Here is an 18,503-nt window from a genome sequence, read left to right on the forward strand (position 1 = left end):
ACATCTAAAAGTACACTGAAATTATGGCAGTAAATGCCTGCAAATGACCAGCACAAAGCCTGTGAATCAATTAAATTCTAATTCAACTTCAACATACTGAATGAACAGAATTTAACTTGTGGAGAAGTCTTATCTTAGTACCTCCACACACTGGTGCATTTCTAAAAGACTATGAAACAGAAAATCAAGACAGTCATACCTTTTGTCCCTTAAGTTGTATCAAGAAAAAACCAACTTGCTGATTTAAATGAGGGAAGATTAAAACAAGTCTTATCACTTTTGAAATTTCTAAATCGTACCTTTTCTATTTTCAGTATCTAAGTAAAACAGGAGACCTGTCCCAAAGACCTATAGAGTTCCTGGTAAACCTGCCATTTTCTAAGACAGATTTCTGTATTTTGGGGCAGTTATTCATCTGTTTACCTGTAGTAAGACATGTTTAATTCCCAATACAGCAAATATGTTGAACTTTATCACGTAACGTCCTCTTAAATACTTTGCTTCAACTGTCTTAGATTATTGAAGGAGCTGATAGCTAAGCCATAGCATAGCAAGTGGAACTGCATTTTAGTTCTCAACTATCATTAAAACTTGTTGCTTCCAATCCCTCAGTTAAAGTTTTATAGATAACTAAATAGGCTTGGGGTTTTTTTTGGTTTTTCATTGAACATTATAAATTTTATGGAGACATGAGGTTGTGGATGCCCCCTCCCTGGAAGTGTTCAAGGCCAGGTTGGATGAGGCTTTGGGCAATGTGGTCTAGTGGAGGGTGTCCCTGCCTGCAGCAAGGGGGTTGGAACTAGATGATCTTTAAGGTCCCTTCTGACCCAAACCATTCTATGATTCTATGATTCTATGATTGCTGGAGACATCTATATGCTTCTATTTCTATATATCCCCTCTTTTTACACCCAGTCTTACGAATTCACTGGTGGCATGGAATCAAGGTTTTAACCTTCCAGAGGATTCACTACAGCTCTTCTTGTATTCTTATCTTCAAGTTTATTGCAAATGTCAAATTAAACTTCTGCTAAGATGAAACACATAAGATCAGTGGGACATGACTAAACTGTAAAATATCTGACCTTAAGCAGCAATTGTTGGCATTGTTCTTTCCTCTCTTCATTGAAAATAGGATGTTTCACTTGTTAAAAGAAAAAAGGTTAAAAGTAACCTCCAATAAGTTTCCAATGCAAAACTGTTTCATGGTAACTTTTTACAGTTATAAAATTAAAACAAATCAGAGGCAGCCACTAGGACCTCTGAACTTTAGATTTGGGCCAAACTTCTGGTATAGGGTACCAAGAATGCATTACACCAGTTCAGCATTGTAAGAAAGAAAGTCTACGTGAAGCTCATAAAAGAAGATTGTGTCTCCTTGCTTTGAACCAAAGCAGATTGAGTGGTGACAGTGGATTCCCTTAAAATACACACTCCTGATCCGAACTAGAACAGCAATGTACACACATCCTGCGTGTCATTCCACCGTGTTCTTCACAATAAATGAAGACTTGAATTAAGACTTCTTTATAGCAATATACTGTGGCAGCATAACATACTGCAGCAACTCTAAAGCAGACCAAGGAGGTGACTGAATCAGGGTCTTTTACCCAGATCTTTCTTGAGCTTTAGAGAGGAAATACTGGAGATGTTGCTACACTGCGGTAGTTTAACAGAGATTATTTTAAGAGCTTTTACGTGATCAAAAAGGGGCCAGGCGTTAGTATTATTATAAAAGTTTCAGTGTTAGTAATTAGCCTCATGTTTGCAAATATGCTGATAGAATGAACTCAGAGTCCTCTCCAATCAGATAAAAAAGAGATTAATCAGATGGCTATGCCAGCTTTTTTTCTCCTGCACCCAAACTAACAGCAGCATCATTTGATTTAAAACAAATATATTTATAAGTGTACTTTCAATTAAATGGGGCAGGCTGTATTTTAATTAGAATGTGTTCTCAATTTGAATGCACAAATCCAATTTGTGCAGAAAACTAAAGACATTTCTCCAGTTTGAGGGCGGAGCTGCAAGGGAGTTATGGCACATATTTCAAGGGCAAAAACCTTTAAAAGATTGACCAATCTCAATTATGTTGTTAATTCCTGAGTGTGCTCATATGAAAAAAGTCATAACAAGATCCAAGGGGTTTGGCAACTGAGAGAGTGCTTCTGCACCTGGCATTGTACATGCTCTGCATCACAAGCAGGCAGAAAAGTAGAACTCTGCATTTTTCTGGAGTACTTCACCCTGGTATAACAGTAGCAGTAAGCTCCACAATAAACTTTCAAGGGGAGGGAAGAGATTTCACTCATGTCCAGTTTGGAAGACAATTATAAACATAACTGGTTACTGCAATATTTTTTTTTTGGGGGGGGATGCAAATGTCATTAACCTCAAGCAACCAGGAGCACATCTTCATAGTTCTTCTTCCAATCTTCACTTGGTTCCCCAAGGGTTAAATCTTTTTTCGTTTGTTATTTAAAGAGTTTCATGTTGTTTAAAGAGTAAGTAGACCTCTGCTATTTGGTAGTTATAGGATTAATACCACTTTACAAATCTACTTAAACAAATTCACAGATATAAAATGAGATTTTTTGCTGTCTTTGTGGTTTTAATGCCTTTTCTTTTTTTTTTTTTTTTTTCCAAGACCATGAAATTTTAGCTTTTAAAAGAACTATGAAAAATAATGGAATATATTTATACATTTCTAAAAAACAAAATGGGATCCAAAATGACAGGACACATTCCTTAAGGTTTTTTTTCCAGTAAAAAAAATGGTCTACAGAAAGCTGGGAACTGCCAGTCTGGATAATATCTATTATGTCTCTAATCTTGCCTGCTGTCTGAAATAGTGTCCAACACCAGTTTGCAGATGTCGTATTAATCTACCTTACTGCCATTTTCCTAAACAGACCCAATCTTCTCCTCCTTCCCATTCAGACATACCAACTTTGTGGGCTTTTAGAGGATGTCTCTCTGAGTAAAAGATTCCTGGGACTCTTTCCTAAGTTGATACAATGCACCTGTAATGTGCACAGGAAATTCAAACAGTCCCCTCTATTGTGGATTAATTAGTACTTTTTAGCTCTGTTTGACATTATGTTACCACATTACTATTCACATAATCTCCTACTATTTTCTTGTAGCTTTCTCTATATTTGGCTATTAATGAAATAATTTCTGATCTTCAAGAAAAGTTGCATCACTAATATTCACTCTCAATAGTTATGAATATATTAACACCGGACTTTTTATGGAGACTTGAAACATTGCACCGTCAATCTGATGTGACAAAACCTGACCATTTACCACCTTGTTTCTTTCCTCTTGTGTTCTGTGGGAGACTTCTGAGTAAAGGCTTGTTCCTATACACAATCATTACTGTACCGAAATGTTCAAAGGACTCCAATGATACATCAATTCCCAAGCTTGCTAGATCTGTTTTCCTGGAAGACACATCCTACTTCAAAAAAGAGAAATTGTTAAAAACAAACTTCTTAAACTGACTTGGCTCCAAATAAAGTGGAAGAAAACAATTTCTTAGTCCCAGAGAGTTTTTCAGCTTTATTGTGAGAAAAAAATGAATGTATCCCTGAAAATCCTTTGTGGTACAGAATGAGGTAGAAAATCATTGAACTTCTCGGCAACATCCTTAACTTCCTCCAATGTTCCCTCAATCACACTTAAATATACCAAAAAAAGCTCTGAACAATTTGGTCTGGCATTTACTGTGCAGTTAGAGTAATTGCTATGCACATGGCACTGAAATGATGAATTGAAGAGTTTTATTATCATTTGCAACTTTGAACACAGCAGAGTTTAGTAATGTCAAAGAGAAGATCTGAGCCTGACAGGTAGCTGAAATCAATGAAAGGCAGAGGCAAACCATGAGCTGAAACAGGGGTTTTAGGTTTTTCATGTCCCTTTATGTGTGAAAATCTCCCTCACACACATTATGTGGTTGCCAATTACAAGATTCATAATATTTCTGGGATCACTGTAGGAAAATGGGGAATGAGAGGTAGGGAACAGAGTGAATAAATTTTCTCCTTTATTGCATGACATGGAGACTTTCCTGCAGAGGAGGGGGAAAGGATTCCGCATGCCCTTCTGCTTTCTCTCTAGCCTGGTAAGGCCCTGGGGACAAACATTCTTACCACAAAGGTATTTATGGAAAAATCCTCCTTCAGCATTCTCCTGTTAGGATTCCCACCAAAGCATGGCAATACTCAGTGGGGAGGTGGTATTATAACCACCCAGTTTATTGAGGAGCATGTTTTCTTTATTCCGCTGTTCATTCCTACCCACTGGTTGTCACTGGTCAGACAGTGTGTTTGTGAGGAGGGGTTTATTCTGTGGGCATCCAAATGCCTGGGTCACCAAGAGGTCTGGGTGGAGCATTTATTATCTGTTTGGTATTTATTCTCTTTTTATCCTCAACAGAACGGGATTCAGTTTGCATGCCTAGAGCTCCTACATACTACAATAATCATGATGATCACTGTTTTAATCTCCAATTAATCTCAAAATAAAATTAGATTTGTTGAACAATTTATATTTCCCATAAATTCGTGTTAGTTGGCATGAATTGCTCTCCTTTATGTCCTCAACAGTGAAAGTTTATCCACTTTTTCATCATTAAGGATAAATGTTCTGGGCTTATAAATATCGTACTCCTCATACTTGTCATTTCTGAATATTGGCACAATATAAACTGTCCTTCAATCTTCTGGATTTTTTCTGCTATCTCCGGGATTTATTACAAATCAACACTATCAAGCCAGAGATGTCATCAGCCAGCTCTTTTCCATGCAACTGTCCCAGCTTGATGATTTCAAATGTTTATCACCACCAGATGTTATTTAACATCTTTTTTAGTTATTAATAGACAATATCTATCTAGACAACAGACATCTTAAGTCTTTCCAAATGTAGGAGTGTTCCTAAACTCTTTGGCGTTTTTATTTCTTAAAACATCTTGATCTTCTCCAGTTAGTGAATGGCCTTTCTTTCCTAAGACTTTGTTGTTCTAATGAACTTAATATAAATTCTTATTATATAAATCTTAGCATAGGATATTTAATTTCACTATCAATAATCTACACTTTAAAATATCTATTTTTATTTGTTGAAGCATGATTCTGCGTTTAATATTTTTTATATATTGTGTTTACCTTTTGACTTCTGCTTTAATTTCACCACCTCACAAATATTAGCATGCAGCCAAGTTGTCCCCATTCTTATTTTCAGAATCATATTTTATCATCACATAAACTCTGTTTGAATCATTCTAAAATTTTTTTTCACATGGTCTTTTGTCTTCTGACTGCTGTCATAACTCTTACTAACAGTTAGTTTTCTGGTCTAGTTAGACACTAGTAGGGCACTATATACTAAGGGGTTAACTTCTCTAAAAAGGAATAACACATTATTGAAATAAATTTAGAAGGGAAATGATTGATATGATGTATAAAGGAAAGTCACAGAGATGTGAAGGAAGGCAGTATCACCTGTCAGTCTTGACAATTATAATTCCCTAGTCTAAGTCAAACCTCTCATATATTATTTGAATAAACCTTTTTCTGCTATGGATATCCTAAATTTTTCCTGCCCAAGGCTAACGACTCTGTAAGTGCTGGAACTGGTCCATCTCCATCATTCTGGAGCTGCTCCTCCACAGTAGACCGTAAACTTCCGAGTGTTACAACATGGGGTGAAAAGAAGCACATTCTATGTGGCACAATTATACCAAAATAAATATGGACCGGCTGTAGTGGTTATATGCTCTCCAAGCTGTTCAAAACTTAAAATGTTCTATGGTAAGGGGCCTATATTTTTCTTTGATATTCTTAATCTCTTTTCCTGATCCTTAAAAGCACATAGAAACTACGCAATTCATAAAAGGATGTGTGTGCATAGTCTTAAGGTTCTGCTGAAGCACTTCTGCAAGATGTCAAATTTGTAAAGTACAATCTCATTCTTGCAGATATTTATGAGGATATTTAGCTTTACACTAAGCAAATAAACACACTAAAGATAATGGGACCCATTACTAATTCTATTCACTCTTTGTACATTGAGACGTATGTAATTTAATAATGTTTCATTTTAAAAATATTACTGCTAATAAAGTTTTCTTTTGTATTAGCCTTTCATGCAGAAACATTGGTTAATAACTTTTTCCAATCTCTCTGACTGGCTAGGACACTCCATTCAGACTATGCGGCCTCAGAACTACACACATTTGTCTTTTCATGGCTCGAGATGTGATAAAATGTAGACGGGAGTGAATCTGGAAATGTGCAACAAAGTGTATCTGAAAATTCAGGAGGATTGTAGGTATTCAACATGAAAATCAAATACCTGCGCTGCAACCAGCACATCAGCTCTTTCTGTAACTCTTCAGACTATTGCCTTAGATCTGTCTGCCTAAGACAATTGGAGGTGATAGGATTGCCCAGAATGAGAGAAATAACTGGTAGTTCTGTTTATTCGGCAAAGTGGAGTGGTTATTCCATCAGGATGGAAAAAATGATCTCCAGAGGGATTCAAGAAAGGAAAAATTCCCACAGAGTTTAAAATCCATTTCAAACCCATTTTTTTATGTAATATGTTTTATGCCCAAAAGTAAAGTTACAAAATATTGCAGGAATTAAAGAAGAAAAAAAAAGAATTTTCTCATTTTCTGCTAGAGTCCATTTTAGGGTGATTTAAGATGTATTATTCTTATGGTGATCTAAACAGTTTTGGAGATGGAAAGATCCCAACAGCAAAATAAGCAAATGTTACACATGACTTGGTACTCTACATCACACTTTCAAAACATTTCTAGAAATTTATTGATGTACTTACAAAAATTAAGCCATCCTAAAGTCTTAATAGAGGAAACTCTGGTTTTAAATTAATTCAGTTAATTTAAAAACAAGCAAAAAGAGTGTAAAACAGTCCAAAGACTAATTCAAACAGATATACATTCCACACTTCTGAATCTGAAACTACTAGCTGAAAACAAAAAGTGAGTTCATTCCTGCCAGTATCATCAGGAAACTAAAATATTAACTGATGCCAATCAAGACAGTCCTGCAGATGTTTATGGAGGGAGCATCCTGCTACCAGTGCCCAAGCACTAGTGGGGATCTCCAGCAGTGGTCCCAGGGTAAAAGTGTGCTTCAGGAATCCCAGATTTTCAGGGCTGCTTAACGCTTTAGTTTGAATAGGAATGGAAAGGTTTGCCTCAAAATATCTCCTTTTTGAGTGCAAAACATTGATTCTCCAAGATTTGTATTTTATGAGTTAATACAGAAGCTCATCCAGCCTTTCTCACTTCTCTGCAAATGAACTTTAAGTTGAGACTTTAAGATAATCTACATCTTGCCAATCAACACATTGATCAACTTCCACTCTCGGTTACACATGTCCATACTTCAGCTAAGTTATCCATCTGTACCTTACGTGGTTGGCTTTACCCTGAGCCTGAGTGGGTGCTGAGAGGGAAAGATGAGAAACCTACACCTTGAACTCCACACACCACAAGTCACTGTTGATCTCGAGATGAAGGTATGTGTTTTCGCTCCATGAAATCTTTCTCATTGTACACAATATGGGTTTTAAAATAAAAATAACACCCAAATCCCTCAGTCTATTTCCCTATTGAAAAGCTTGGCAACAAAAATGAATGCATATAACATATAAACAGATGTAAACACACATTTATAAATGTGTAGTGAAATGCCAATACATCTGGCAAATGCAATTTTCACTGTAATATATCTTTTCTTATGAAAAGTTGTATATTTTAAATATAAGTCTGGAGGACAACTCTTTCTTTTCATTTCAGATCTTTTATAGTATATGGAATGTAATCTTTGCCATCTCATCCAAATTTGAAAATGTTAGTGACGCTTTTTAAAGAGGAAAACTAATAGCATGTTACTTTTAACAAAATCAGAATCTAAGGGATTATACATACTCATGAGTATTTATAAGATAACATTTAATTTTCTTTGTAAAAGATCTTTTGACAAGGTAGAATGTACGTGGAAACTTCAGTATCCTACAATGAAAACATTTTTCTTTTTATGGGAATGCAGTGATTCTTCTATTTCCCCAACGGGATTTGAATTAGTTTAGCAAAATGTAGTTTACCCATAACAGCTGCAGCCTGCACCTGTGCAGTATTTCGGAAAATCATTAGGAATTGTATATTGCTTTTTCATTGCTGTGTTGTGGGGGAAACAAATGGGCAGAAAGTGGTTACTGAGACCTAATTAATAAGAAACTAATGCAATATCACTTTGAAGAGGGTTTTGGTTTTGGTTGGGGTTTTTTTGAGGCATGTACAAAAGAATTAAGTTTAAGGAACAAAAATGCCATATTTTCACAGTCTCTTCTGAATTGAAACAACAACTAAGCTGGATATAGAATGTTTAATGCTTCTGACTCTTCTAATGAGTGACAAAGGTTTTTACTTCACTCCAGATTTTAAAGGTCTGGACATAAAGAAGCCTGATGTGTGGTGACTCAGTCACTGGGTGAATTAAACTGCCATGATGCTATGAATATCAATCCTCAACAAATTGGACAGAGAAGGGTGATATGAGGGATGCAAAGCTTACTCTGGCCAGATGCTGATCTCCCCAACCTGCATTCAAGTCCCGGTGAGCTAGAAGTACTCATTGCACTAAGGGAAGTGCATTGTACCTATTAATATCTGCCAGGGCTGTATTTGATCCTGCTTTGAGAGGTGAGGGCTGTCTCAGCATGAACCACACCAGGTCAGAAAGGGCAGGGCGCATATTGCTGCTAATGGAAACAGACAAGAAGCAAACAAAGCCACTCTGTGCTGTCCCCTTCCACCCCCCCACACCCCCCCCCCAAAAAAAAAGGAAAAACAAACCGACCAAAAACCCCCCAAAATCTAACCAAACAAATCCATGTTTGTCTCCTCTCTAATGTTTTGTAAGTTATAATGTCAGATGGCACAAGCCATGCCTTGGAAATCCAACTCTTTCCCTGAATTCCCAATCTCCCTTTTGGTGGCCAAAGACCATAAATTTCTAACAGTATTTCTGTAACTGCATGTGCAGAATTTTAGCATTTGTTAAAGACAGAAAATAAAAAAAAATTAAATATACTTACTTCCATCCATTTTTTTTAAAGAGGTCTGTGGCAAGTTGCCCAGAAAATAAATATAAGTGCATCCCAGTTAAAAAAAAAAAAAAAAAAAAAAAGGACAGAATATCTTCCCATTAAATGCAGATACAGTAACAATCTTATTTTAGGTTTTTCAAATAGCTACAAAGAAATCACTTAAAACATAAAAAGAATGAATGCTATTAAAGACTGTCACTAGGCTTGACAAGTTAATGAGGGTTAGATTATGAGAGTATTATTGTTTTAGCAGAGTATTATATTCCACTTAGATTCTCCTCCTGACTTCATAGACAAAACTTGCTCAGAAATCTGTGCCAACTATTACATTAGGTTAATGGGACCCTGACATGTGAAACAAGGCAATGCAGTCCTGTTGACCTACCACATGGGAAAGGGATACTGTAGCTACAAATTCAGAAGGGACACTAGACAGTTTTTTGTGTTTTTTTTTTCTTTTGAAATAAGAGAATGAGGTAAAGTGATTAAAATTATCTCTAACACAGTGAACACCAATTAATTAATTGTTGTACTCCAGCACATTGTTGTGCCTAAGTGAAGTGGGCTTTTTTTCCCTTCTAATTTTATCTTTAAAAAAGGTAGAATACTTCCTAGAAGACCCAACAGCTGAGAAAGTCTCCTAAAGACACTGCTTTCCCTTGTACTTTGTTGAGGATCTGAAAATAGATACCTGTTTTTCTTTCTCTTACCTTAAAAGACAAGTATAACGCTTTTAAGCCTAGGCACATGAACAGCACACCTAAAACCTGCCAATTTGGTTAAGTTCCGGACAAAACAGCCACAATTACTTAAGCTTTTGTTCAAAACCACAGCTGTGGCATTGTTGCTATTTTGTTTCGTACAATCGTTCTGTGGCTAATGTGTTCCCCTTGAATGCAGACATTTACATCGAAATGTCTTCAGCCTGACAGGGTTTATAGCCACAATCTGATTTCCAGGAACTCTGCCTAGCCCAAGACACACAGAACAGGAGTAGCAAGTGACTCAGGACCGGGTGTATAGGAGATATGTAGGACATGCTGTGAAGAAGACAGACAGCAGAGGACGGCATCCCCAGACATGATCCTGTGGTAGGGATGGGCCACACTGGGCAAGCAGATGAGTTAAATGGACAACAGTTCACTAAAGCAATTGCTATAGCCCCTCTCAGCTCTCCTGCAGCTGTGGTAGATTCAGGTCCCTCTTTGGTTATGTGACGCATGTCCCATATACAACTGAGATTTTTGATCCTTTCTTGAGTTTGCATTCAGCTGAAGACCATTGTTCTGATCATTTTTCTTTTGGCTAGTTAGGAGGAGAAGAGATTATAAGGAAATCAACCCCCCAGAAAGAAGGGCTGTGGGATCTGTCTTTACATATCCTATTGAGACTCTTATGATTCATTGGCCCAGAAAGTGAAGATGACTCCCTAGCACTGTCACTACATGATTTCCACGGAAGAGGGAGACTGGTCTAAGTGATTCTTCTGTATTTTATTATGTTTCTCTTTTGATTGTCACCTGTGTCTCTTTGTGGCTATTGTTAGTGGGATGTCCTGCTTTTCTTACTGACTGCTTATAACCTCTGTCCTGCTATGCCTTCCCTATACATAGCTGGTCTGCTGCATAATTAGTTAATAATACAGTTTATACCCATCAGTTTCAGTTTAGTCTTTATCTGGCTTAACCCCTTAATCATTAGCCCTTCCCTCCTCTGTCTGGCACATAGCTTGCATTACTTCTGCCGTGACTGCTGAACCTATTTGAACCACTACTGCCTTCCCGCTTTGTGCTGGGTTACACTCCCTGTCTCTCCTTTTCCCTCAGACACAAGTGGGCCTTTGTTGTCTTGTCATAGTTGAGATCAAGGGACTTGAGCCAATTTCTGCAGTCCTTAATCAATGACTTACAGGACAGTCACTTGATTAAGGACTGTGAACTTAGGATCTATAATGTCTGACAGTACACATGAAGCTTGCCTGTATCCAGAAGGAGGTTACACTATTCTTCTAGCTGATGCAACTGCTTTCTGATTTTAAAATAGATGTATTTTAACTCTGCATCTTTTCCTACCCTTTTCTACATCCTGATGATTTTAAAACATAATATCAGGAAATAAATTATAACTGTCATTTTTCTAAATAGTTTAATACTTTAAAAATTAGGTATGTATCCGTCTTCAGTTTCCTTTACAAGGATTTTGTACTGTACTTTATTTCTTCTGTTCACAGGAAGAGAATAATTTGTCTCTGGAAAAAGATTATTTTTATGAATGTATGCATATGAATATAGATGAGAGAGAGAAAAAAGTGCGCTAGAATTGGAGAAAAAAAAACTTTGGCAAATTAACTTTTAGGTAAAGGCAATTATTAATGGAAAACATTGACTTAACTACACTGAGCAAAGATTTATGAATGGAACTGCATGTGTGGCAAAACTAATTTCACCTGCTTTTGTAGGAGAGCTTGGACTTTCAAGCTGTGTCTGGGCAAAGAGCCATTTTGAAGGGTTTTTAAATCATGTCAACAGAATGCAAATCAAGCAAAAATGTATATACAAGCAATACTGGTATACTAGGTACAACAAATGTTCAGGCTTTGTGCAACATTCCTGTTTTATCACAACACTGTAAATTTTTTCGCTTACCCATAGTATCATTGCAGAATGATAGTGCAAGTACATGTGAACTTTTCCTATAAACTGCAGGTTGATCAGCTTTGCCTTGGCAGCAGCATTTGTTTAATCAGCCTGCACTGACATTTTGTGAAAGACACTCATGCCATAGTGTCCTGAGAGTGTGGCCTCTCTGGATTTTACTCTTGTTTGATCATTGCTCAGATGTGTCCCCCACCCCATTACTCCTTAAGCTATGCTCTGTGGTTTTTTACTGATGGTATTTAAGCTGACATAGCGGCCGAAATGACAAGCAAACAAAGCCACAGAAGCCCCTCTGCTTACAGCCAGCCTCATCCTTGACAGTTTGACCTTGTCCTGCTAATTTTAACTGTCATGCCAATTGGATTTGAGAGCCAAAGCACAGATTAAATCAGTAATACAGAAATAGTGTTCACATTTTATGTCCATGCTTCTGTTTACAAGGAGAAAAGGTAGAAAGAAATCACGTTGCCCAGTCAAGTTTGAGGATATGGAGGTCATTTTGCCAATAGATGTATTCGCATGGAAAGAATACTATTAAGTTTCAGTCTGTGAAATAAGCTTATCAGACTGCAAAGAATAGATCAAGGTCTTCTGTAGTAGAAAATGATAACTGTACTCCTATCAGCAGGAGCAGCTTCTACAAACCTCTCTGATGACTGACACAATACACTTTAATTTGCTCCCAATAAACAATGTAGTAATGGTTTCTTCACTACATTTTTCTCACAACGTTACTTGTATGTATTTTGAAAGTTAATTTGGATATCATTTGTTTCTAGTGGTTCCTATGTTTTCCCAGCAGTGCCTCTCAAAGGCATAATTTTCTCTGTAAATATTTTTATACCCATTTAAACATATATGTGCATTATGTACTTATATATATTGTATACTTAAAATTCAATAACTGTTTATTTCTTTTTATTTTAATATTTGCTGAAAGCTGCAAACCCACTCTTTTTTAATATATTTGTCACTTTTGAGAGAGTGATATGAATAAAATGCTGAGTTTCAGGTAGGCAGATGAAGAGTGGAATACAAGTACAATTTCTTCCTTGTGAAGCTTACTGTACTCAGGGAATTCAATAACTTTGTGCCATCTAACATGAAAGTGTCATTTGAGATCCTGTTACCAGAAGAAAAAGGAAAATCACTCTGGCCATAAGTGAAATTAGACAGGAAGAAAGGAAAAAAAAATTTAATATGAAATAGAATTTAATCACATTTCTCTATATTCTGTTCTGTCTCAGCCACCAATTTTGTCTAATTAATCTGCTGAGTCAAGTGATACTTATTCATGACATAAAAAAAAAAAAAAGGGAATGAATTCATGGGAGGAAAAAAAAACCCCATGGCTGGCTTCTGTAATTTTGGAATTCCACAGGAAAGTTCCTGGGTTTGTAGGAACTAGAAAAACTCCTGTATCTGTTATTATACTTGGAAGTTTCACAAGGAATTACAAAAGGAGGATTTTTTCCTTTTTGTTCTTTGACATTTTCTGATAGAACAACTATTGACCAAATCCAATACATCTTCCTCTGTGCTGTATTCCTATTGAGTTTGTGTTTACACATGGTCTTTTGCTCTCAGTAAAATATATGAAAGAAACAAAAACAAAAGTCTTGAACAGCTCCTTCCCCATCTGTCTACAGAGCTGTCATCTCAATCAGTGTCTGACACATTCATGTGTTTCTGAAGATGCAAGAACCATATTGACTAGCGGCTGCAGGCACAATGGATATAAAAGACATTCAGCATTTATCTGCATGATGGTAACAATATTCAATTCAGATCTGAGCTTTTAGTAAAGGGGCTATCATTGTGTTATTTGTTTGTACAGTTTCCTGATCCCTGCTGGAGACTCCTGAATGAGACCACTATAGAAATTAGAAATAATGATTCAACCAAAGGAAAGGTGCTTTGTTCTCATTCAGACATGCTTTTTAAAGGTACCATGAGTGCCAGGATTTAGTTATTTATGGCAGAAGTCTATAGAGAAAGCTATTGTATAAGTAATGGATTTTGAAGAAGTGGCAAAGATACAGGCAGAAAAATATGACAAATCATCCATTAGAAAGAAGGGTTATAAAAAAGGGCTATGACTTATATGAACAAAATTCTAATATGGTCATGGTGCTGGCTAATTCTTTTCTTACAATGTGGCAAATTAAGGGTCTACTACTCTTCCCTAACTCCATGGACTTCATAACTATTGAAGTCAGTAGACTTGCAGAGGCATAACACTGGTGTAAGGGAGCAAAGAATCAGACTCTCATTTTCCTGTCTGTATACAATCTAAGGCGTTCAAAAAAGTATTTTTTTAATCATATTTTGACCCTAATATACAAGGGAAGAAACAGTCCTACCCACTTGAACAAAAGAATGTTGCAGTTCTGGTGATGATAATAACAGCTTAAACCTTTCTTTTTGGCTTTCTTTTAAGCAGAAGACAACAAAACACAAAGAATAAAGAAAATCCAGAGAGTTTTGTTATTTCCTGTTATGATTTATTTTTATTCAGAATAACACACTTCCAGAGAATGAAAGATTTTACCAACATGACCAAAATACATCCATGTAAACCATATATGTGTTTTCCTTTTAGAGCTAAAACTATGTAAGTTGAGTAGTTATGAAATTTTCCAGCAGCTCAGATAAGATTACTCCACTGAACTTTTCTCTTAAGGAATTTTATTTAACTTGTAAAAGAACAAAAATTTATTTATAACTCTTTTTTTTTAAATGCTGTCCAGCCCTTGAGAACTTCATGAAATTCCTTTTAAAGTCATAATGACTGAGTTAGCCTAGAGGTACAACACAACTGCTGCCTTAAGTTTCAGTTATATGGAGTGTTCATAGTATGCATAACTACCACGTCCTTCTAGTACATGCACAAGCAATCTACCTGGAAGTTCAATAATGTCAGATATATCAGCAGTGTCTTACACAAAGGGGAAGGGAAAGGGAAGCCTCAGTACTCTTTTTTTTAAAGGACCATAGAATCATCAAATATCTCAAATTGGAAGGGACACATAAGGATCATTGAGTCCAACTCCTTGCTTCTCACAGGACTACCTAAAACTAAACCATATGACTAAGAGCATCATCCAGACATTCCTTGAACTCTGTCAGACTTGGTGCCATGACGACTTCCCTGGGGAGCCTGTTCCAGTGACCAACCACCCTCTCGATGAAGAACTTTTTCCTAATGTCCAATCTGAACTTCTCCTGATGCAGCTACATTCCATTTCCTTGTGTCCTATTGGTGGTCACCAGAAAGAGGAGATCAGTTCTCTTCTTCAAGCTGAACAAACCAAGTGACCTCAGCTGCTCCTCGTAAGTCCTGCTTTTGAGGCCTTTCACCATCTTGGTTGCCCTATTCTGGGCACAATCTAATAGTTTGGTGTCCTCCTTATATTGAGGTGCCCAAAACTGCACGCAGTACTTGAGGTGAGGCCACACCAGTGCAGTGCAGAGTGGGACAATCACCTCCCTTGACCGGCTAGTTATGCTGTGCTTGATGCACCCCAGGACATGGTTGTCCCTTTTGGCTGCCAGGGCACACTGTTGACTCATATTCAACTTGCCATCAACCCAAACCCCCAGATCTCTCTGCATGGGGCTGCTCTCCAGCCTCTTATCCCCCAGTTTGTATGTATATCCAGGACTACCCCATCCCAAGTGGAAAATCCAGCACTTGCTCTTGTTAAATTTCATACAGTTAGTGACTGCCCAGCTCTCTAGTCTATCTAGGTCTGTAAGGCCTCTCTACCCTCGAGGGTGTCCATAGCTCCTCCTAGTTTAGTATCACTGACAAACTTAACTAATGTACATTCAATTCCTGTGTCCAGATCATTTATAAAAATATTAAAGACCACAAGGTTTAAAATTGAGCTCTGGGGAACCCCACTGGTTACTGACCACCAGCCTGATATAACCCCATTTACTATAACTCTTTGAGTCCAACCCTTCAGCCAATTGCTCCCCCAACATATTATGGACTTGTCTAGCTGTGTGCTGAAAAGTTTATCCAGAAGGATACTGTGACAGACAGTATCAAAACTTTGCCAAAATCTAAACCCATCACATCTACTGGTTTCCCTTGGCCAACTGGACGGGTGACCTTTTAATAAAAGGAAATTCAGTTGGTTAAGCAGGACCCTCGTGAACCCATGCTGGCTATGACCGATGACCGTATTGTCTCTCAAGTGTTTTTCAATAACCCACAGAATAAACTTCTCCATAATTTTGCCAGGCACTAAAGAGAGACTGACCAGCCTGTAACTATCAGGGTCTTCCTTCTTACCCTTCTTGAAAATTAGGACAACTTTTACCAGCTTCCAGTCAACTGGGACTTCTCCAGACTCCCAAGACCATTGAAAAATAACAGAGAGAGGTCCTATAATAACATCAGCCAGCTCTTTCAGTACCCTGGGATGAATCCCATTGGGCCACATCATAGATTTATGTACATAAGCGTAATTCTATGTATATATGCATAAGCATACATATGCTTACATAAGAAACAATTTTTCTAATCAAATTTGCCTGTAGCTATGCATATATGTCTGTATCAGCTTTGGCTAAAAATTGTCCTATTTCAGTAACTACTTTATAGCATAAGTGACAAACTACCTCCTGACAAAATCAGTTGCTAGCACTGCTCATGGATGTATTTGGAAAATACACGTATGAAACACACAACTATCAGACAATTGCAGTGTTAAGACTCAGCGACTTGCTAGCAAGAAAAAAAGGAACTGGGAAGAGACAAAAACCAAGTTCTTAGTACAGAAGCAATCACATGTTATCTAAACCCCCTAACTTTTCTAACAGTAAATAGTATTTCAGGTTCTCAGCTGGTGCAAATATCTGTTCAGCTGACAATGGTGGAACCATATGGACTTGTGATAGAGGGCAGATTCTATTTTATATAGATTACACAGCTATGCAGATTATACAGTTATCCAAAATATAATTCTTCACTATAATCTTATTTGGAAGTAGCAATATTCAATCATCCCAAGATTTTTGGATTTGAAGAGTAAGGCCAGAATATATCTTTAATTTTAAATATATTATTACTGCTTCTTCTCCAACATGGTCCAAAACTACTGTGTTTTCTAGAAATAGGATTTAATAGGAGGATTTTAAATTAGCATGTGATTGTGATAGGACTGCACTGTAATTGTTGTATCCAGACTTTCCTGTGCAAATACAGAGTTAAACAACATGGATACTGTAAAAGCAGAACAGATTCCACCCTGGAACAGATTCTCATTTACATTGTCTCTGCTAATGTGGGCTTATTTGCCATCATTGGGTGTTTACTTAAACATTACTAGGATGATATGAAGTGGACTTAAGTGAAACCATGTTTGCTTATAAAAGGCATCTTTCCCTGCAAGGACTGAAAGCAGATTTTAAATAAATAAATAAATAAATCTACTTGATGCACAAAATTGAGGCTAAGATGACTAAGGATGAGCATTTGCTATCTATCCATTCTCAGTCTGCAGTTTCTACTATATGAGCCAAAAAAGTATTCCACCTATCACAAGCACTATAGTGCTTCAGTTTTAGTTCTAAAACTTTTGGGGTTTCTTTTTTTTTTTTTTTTTTTGTACTCTACAGTAACTTATATCCTAGCTATTACTTCAATCTCATTATAGTCATTTAATTCCCTTTGAGGTTTTTAGGTGGGAGGAGTCATTACAGCAGTACTGAGGCAATTTGGAAGTATATATTAAGTACTTAATAGAATCTAACAATCTATCATATCATGTCAATTGATAGTATTAAACCAGTAAAATATTGAGACATGAAAGCATTGGGATAATTCTTATGTACAGCAGTCAGCTTTCAAACATACACACACTTAAGGAAGAGAATTTTAAAGGTAGAGTAAAAACAGCTGCAGGGTTTAGAAAATACTCTTTTGCTACATAAGAATACAGAAGTGCCATCATTCAGTGATGTTTCATCCTGAAGATTTCCATGAGCACAGACTGCTTTTCTTAGCTTTGTTGGTGTATTGCCTATGTCAGAGTAAATTAAAAGGGAAGTTCCATGACATAGAGCAGAGCAGTTTTGTTTGATAAGCATACATCTGGGGGAAGATGAGGAGGCATAACTGGAGGAAAGAACAAGATACTAGAATCTAAGAGATAGACTGTAAATTTAAGTTTTGCCATTGCATTGCTGTGTAAATGTAGACTTGTGCATGGCCAGTCCAACTGACTCAGTAGAACTACTGAAGTGATCTGAATTAATATTGTCTGTAAGCTTTGTAGTATTGGTGCCTCAGACCAATAGAGATCCTAGCTAATTTTTTTGTATTCTCAGGTGAAATGTGCTTTGCAGAGTAACAGCATTATTTTTACAAGGGAAGACCATAGGATCTGTAAAGATCTTAAAATGTTTCTCAACTGTCATCACTCACAGGCTGGACTCTAACATGAGACCCAGGGGACTACCACAGCCTCCTTCTTCCCCTTTAGACTAGCTATGACCAGTCTTGGCTTTACTGATCTCAACTCAGCTACCAGGAAAAGCTGAGTTCATAACTCTCAGCCAGTAAAGAGTGGTTTGCAAAGTAATCCAATTATTGTCAATGACACCAGTTACTAAAGATGGTTTTATCTTAACGTGTTCTTGTAATTGACCATCAGTTCCTTTCCCGAAAAGCAAGAGCATAAT

Source organism: Balearica regulorum, chromosome 4, assembly GCF_011004875.1.
Source record: "Balearica regulorum gibbericeps isolate bBalReg1 chromosome 4, bBalReg1.pri, whole genome shotgun sequence".
Lineage (NCBI taxonomy): Eukaryota > Metazoa > Chordata > Aves > Gruiformes > Gruidae > Balearica > Balearica regulorum.